Below are 6,021 nucleotides of genomic sequence, written 5' to 3' on the forward strand. Positions count from 1 at the left end.
CCTCACAAAGTATTAACTCGTCCCCACTTGAATCCACCACCACAGGTCCCTCTGTACCTTCTGGAGGCTGGTCTCCCTGGAAGAGCTGATAATTCATTTTGATGAACATCATCTTCTCCACATTCTGTGGAAGCAACCTCCTACGCCTTTCGCTGACAAGGTTCCCGGCTGCACTAAACACTCTTTCGGAGTACACAATGGAGGGGGGCAACTCAGGTAAAATAGAGCCAGCTTGTACAGGGGCCTCCAAATTGCCTCTTTTTCCTGCCAGTACAGGTATGGACTGTCTGACATGCCTACTTGGATGCTGTCACCGATGTAATCCTCCACCATTCTGTCAATGGTGACAGTATCATATGCAGTGACAGTAGACATGTCAGAAATTGTTGCCAGGTCCTTCAGTCCGGACCAGATGTCCAAACTTGGTCCTGCCTGCCCTGCATCACCGCCAGCGGGTTGCTTAGGATACCTAAGTTTTTTCCTGGCAGCCCCAGTTGCGGGAGAAAATGAAGAAGGAGCCGTTGACGTGTCACGTTCCGCTTCAGCTGACAGTGTGTTCACCAGCAGGTCTTTGCACCTCTGCAGGCTTGTGTCGGCCGGAAAGAGAGACACCACATAGGCTTTAAACCTAGGATCAAGCACGGTGGCCAAAATGTAGTGGTCTGATTTCAACAGATTGACCACCCTGGAATCCTGGCAAAGCGAATGAAGGGCTTCATCCACAAGTCCCACATGCCGAGCGGAATCGCTCCGTCTTAGCTCCTCCTTCACTTTCTCCAGCTGCTTCTGCAAAAGCCTGATGAGGGGAATGACCTGACTCAAGCTGGCTGTGTCTGAACTGACTTCACGTGTGGCAAGTTCGAAGGGCTGGAGAACCTTGCACAACACGGAAATCATTCTCCACTGCGCTTGAGTCAGGTGCATACCCCCTCCTTTGCCTATGTCATAGGTGGATGTATAGGCTTGTATGGCCTTTTGCTGCTCCTCCATCCTCTGAAGCATATAGAGGGTTGAGTTCCACCGCGTCACAACCTCTTGCTTCAGGTGATGGCGGGGCAGGTTCAAGAGTGTTTGCTGGCGCTCCAGTCTTCGGCACGCAGTCGCTGAATGGCGAAAGTGGCCAGAAATTTTTCGGGCCACCCAAAGCGTCTCCTGCACGCCCCTGTCGCTTTTCAGAAAATTCTGCACCACCAAGTTTATTGTGTGAGCAAAACATGGGACGTGCTGGAATTTGCCCAGATGTAATGCCCGCACAATATTGGTGGCGTTGTCAGATATCACAAATCCCCAGGAGAGTCTAAGTGGGGTAAGCCACTGGGCGATGATTTCCCTCAGTTTCTCTAAGAGGTTGTCGGCGGTGTGCCTCTTACTGAAACCGGTGATACACAGCGTAGCCTGCCTTGTAACGAGCTGGCGTTTCTGAGATGCTGCTACTGGTGACGCTGCTGCTGTTGCTGCGTAAGGTGATACATCTACCCAGTGGGCTGTCACAGTCATATAGTCCTTAGTCTGCCCTGTTCCACTTGTCCACATGTCCGTGGTTAAGTGGACATTGTGTACAATGGCATTTTTCAGGACACTGAGGACACTTTTTCTGACGTTTCTGTACAGTCTCGGTATCGCCTGCCTAGTGAAGTGGAATCTAGACGGGATTTGGAACCGGGGACACACTACCTCCATCAATTGTCTAAATCCCACTGCACTAATGGCGGATACCGGACGCACGTCTAACACCAACATAGCAGTCAAGGCCTCAGTTATACGTTTTGCTTCAGGATGACTGCTGTCGTACTTCATCCTCCTCGCTAAGGACTGTTGGAGGGTCAATTGTTTAGTAAAAGTAGTGGTGTTCCTACTTCCTCTCTGGGATGATGAACGACTCCCAGCAGCAGCAACAGCAGCAGCGGCAGCAGTAGGCGTAGCAATGCAGGATCCTCCAGAGGAATCCCGGATAGGAGAGTCAGTCATGCCAGTGACATGGCCTGCAGGACTACTTCCGATCCTGACTAAGGAGGAAATTGACGAGGAGGGAGTTGACGGTGTGGTTTGCAGGCGCTTGGATACAACAGGACAACGGGATTTAGGTGTCCCTGGACTGCTTACGGTCTTAGCCAAAGTTTCTGAACTTGACAGTAACTTTTTATGAACGCGCTGCAGGTGCCGTATAAGGGAGGATGTTCCTAGGTGGTTGACGTCCCTACCCCTACTTATTTCACCTTTACATATGGTACATATGGCAAGACAGTTGTTGTCCGGATTTGGATAGAAATATTGCCAGACCAAAGAGGTGGAATGTTTGGTCTTCTGCCCAGGCATGACCGTGATGGGCTTTTTCATCCCACGGACAACAACTGTCTCCCCCGAAGCCTGATTTAAACAAACCACATCACCATCAGAATCCTCCTCGCCAACTTCCTCCTCAGCGCCAGCTACACCAGTATCCTCATCCTGTTGTACTTCAACAGTGACATCTTCAATTTGCATATCAGCAAGTGGACTGTGGGTGCTCCTTTCAGCACTTGCAGGGGGCGTGCAAATGGTGGAAAGAGCCACCTCTTCCCGTCCAGTGCTGGGAAGGTCAGGCATCGCAACCACCACCACACTTGGACTCTCCTTGGGGATTTGTGATATCTTCTTAGAAAGCACAGTTCTTCGCTGTGCTTTTGCCAGCTTAACTCTTTTGATTTTTTTAGTGGGAGGAGGGCTTCCATCGTCATGTGAAGCTGAACCACTAGTCATGAACATACTAGGGATTGACCTTAGCCGTTCCTTGCCACTCCGTGTCGTAAATGGCATATTGGCAAGTTTACGTTTCTCTTCAGCTGATTTAAATGTCTTTTTCAAGGTCATTTTCCTGAACTTTGCCATTTGGGATTGTATGTGCCCTCTACTATGACATTGGGCATCGGCCTTGGCAGACGACGTTGATGGCATGTTATCGTCTATGTCATGACTAGTGGCAGCAGCTTCAGCACTAGGAGGAAGTGGTTCTTGATCTTTCTCTATTTTATTTTTATCGGAGAAAGTTTGGTCCTCCATTTATGTTATATCGATTTGATATATACGTGCGGCTAAACACAGAAAATAATTTTTTTTTTGGTTTGGACTGGAGTGTACTTTGGGGGTTACAGCACCCTTTAACGGTCAAGCCAGCCGGCCCTTATGACACAGGCGCACTCTTGGCACTACTTTGTTGATGCACGTGCGGCTACTGCGCACACAATTCACAAACACAGAAAATAATTTTTTTTTGGTTTGGACTGGAGTGTACTTTCGGGGGTTACAGCACCCTTAACGGTCAAGCCAGCCGGCCCTTTACTTATGACACAGGCGCACGCTTGGCACTACTTTGTTGATGCACGTGCGGCTACTGCGCACACAATTCACAAACACAGAAAATAATTTTTTTTTGGGTTTGGACTGGAGTGTACTTTCGGGGGTTACAGCACCCTTAACGGTCAAGCCAGCCGGCCCTTTACTTATGACACAGGCGCACGCTTGGCACTACTTTGTTGATGCACGTGCGGCTACTGCGCACACAATTCACAAACACAGAAAATAATTTTTTTTTTGGTTTGGACTGGAGTGTACTTTCGGGGGTTACAGCACCCTTAACGGTCAAGCCAGCCGGCCCTTTACTTATGACACAGGTGCATGCTTGGCACTACTTTGTTGATGCACGTGCGGCTACTGCGCACACAATTCACAAACACAGAAAATAATTTTTTTTTTGGTTTGGACTGGAGTGTACTTTTGGGGGTTACAGCACCCTTAACGGTCAAGCCAGCCGGCCCTTTACTTATGACACAGGCGCACGCTTGGCACTACTTTGTTGATGCACGTGCGGCTACTGCGCACACAATTCACAAACACAGAAAATAATTTTTTTTTTGGTTTGGACTGGAGTGTACTTTCGGGGGTTACAGCACCCTTAACAGTCAAGCCAGCCGGCCCTTTACTTATGACACAGGCGCACGCTTGGCACTACTTTGTTGATGCACGTGCGGCTACTGCGCACACAATTCACAAACACAGAAAATAATTTTTTTTTGGTTTGGACTGGAGTGTACTTTCGGGGGTTACAGCACCCTTTAACGGTCAAGCCAGCCGGCCCTTTACTTATGACACAGGCGCACGCTTGGCACTACTTTGTTGATGCACGTGCGGCTACTGCGCACACAATTCACAAACACAGAAAATATATTATTTTTTTAGCACTTGGGGGGAGCACCCCTGATGGACAGAGCACCCCCTGGACAACACTACAGCACCCCTTTAGGACTGGGACACTGCACAGGACTTTGGAGTGGACACAGCCCCTATGGAGAACTGACTGCACAACACAGTCCAGCCAGCCCCTATGGACTTTGAAGTAGTGGACACAGCCCCTATTAACAACAGCAGCACAGCACAACACAGCCAGCCCCTATGGACTTTGAAGTAGTGGACAACAGCAGCACTACACTACACTACACTACACTATACAGCCCTAACTCCCACCCTCCCTCTTCACTGTCCACAGCCGAGTGAGAAAATGGCGCCGACGCGGGTACCTTATATAGGATCCAAAACCCGCGAGACTCGGAAGGCGGGATGATGACATTTTGCCTCGATTTCAGATCCGAGTCAGGCGGGAAAAGTCGAGCCTGACTCGGATCGGACTCGGATCGGGGGGGCTCGGGGGGGTTCGGATTTCAGAAATCCGAACCCGCTCACCCCTAGTTCATATTATACCACACTATATTTCCCCAGTTCATACTAGTAGACAATAGGGGTGAGCGGGTTCGGATTTCTGAAATCCGAACCCCCCCGAGCCCCCCCGATCCGAGGCAGATCCGAGGCAGATCCGAGTCAGGCTCGACTTTTCCCGCCTTACTCGGATCTGAAATCGAGGCAAAACGTCATCATCCCGCCTTCCGGGTCTCACGGGTTTTGGATCCTATATAAGGTACCCGCGTCGGCGCCATTTTCTCACTCGGCTGTGGACAGTGAAGAGGGAGGGTGGGAGTTAGGGCTGGCTGGGCTGTGTAGTATAGTGTAGTGTAGTGTAGAGTAGTGTTGTGCTGTGCTGTGCTGCGCTGTGCTCCTCTTGTCCACTACTTCAAAGTCCATAGGGGCTGGCTGTGTTGTGCTGTGCTGCTGTTGTTAATAGGGGCTGTGTCCACTACTTCAAAGTCCATAGGGGCTGGCTGGACTGTGTTGTGCAGTCAGTTCTCCATAGGGTCTGTGTCCACTCCAAAGTCCTGTGCAGTGTCCCAGTCCTAAAGGGGTGCTGTAGTGTTGTCCAGGGGGTGCTCTGTCCATCAGGGGTGCTCCCCCAAGTGCTGAAAAAATAAATATTTTTTCTGTTTGTGAATTGTGTGCGCAGTAGCCGCACGTGCATCAACAAAGTAGTGCCAAGCGTGCGCCTGTGTCATAAGTAAAGGGCCGGCTGGCTTGACCGTTAAAGGGTGCTGTAACCCCCAAAGTACACTCCAAACCAAATAACAAAATATTTTTTCTGTGTTTGTGAATTGTGTGCGCAGTAGCCGCACGTGCATCAACAAAGTAGTGCCAAGCGTGCGCCTGTGTCATAAGTAAAGGGCCGGCTGGCTTGACCGTTAAAGGGTGCTGTAACCCCCAAAGTACACTCCAGTCCAAACCAAAAAAATATATATTTTCTGTGTTTGTGAATTGTGTGCGCAGTAGACGCACGTGCATCAACAAAGTAGTGCCAAGCGTGCGCCTGTGTCATAAGTAAAGGGCCGGCTGGCTTGACCGTTAAAGGGTGGTGTAACCCCCAAAGTACACTCCAAACCAAATAACAAAATATTTTTTCTGTGTTTGTGAATTGTGTGCGCAGTAGCCGCACGTGCATCAACAAAGTAGTGCCAAGCGTGCGCCTGTGTCATAAGTAAAGGGCCGGCTGGCTTGACCGTTAAAGGGTGCTGTAAACCCCAAAGTACACTCCAAACCAAATAACAAAATATTTTCTGTGTTTGTGAATTGTGTGCACTGTGGCTGCACGTGCATCAACAAAGG

The sequence above is a fragment of the Taudactylus pleione genome, unplaced genomic scaffold (assembly GCF_031769625.1).
Source record: "Taudactylus pleione unplaced genomic scaffold, aTauple2 ptg000711l, whole genome shotgun sequence".
NCBI lineage: Eukaryota > Metazoa > Chordata > Amphibia > Anura > Myobatrachidae > Taudactylus > Taudactylus pleione.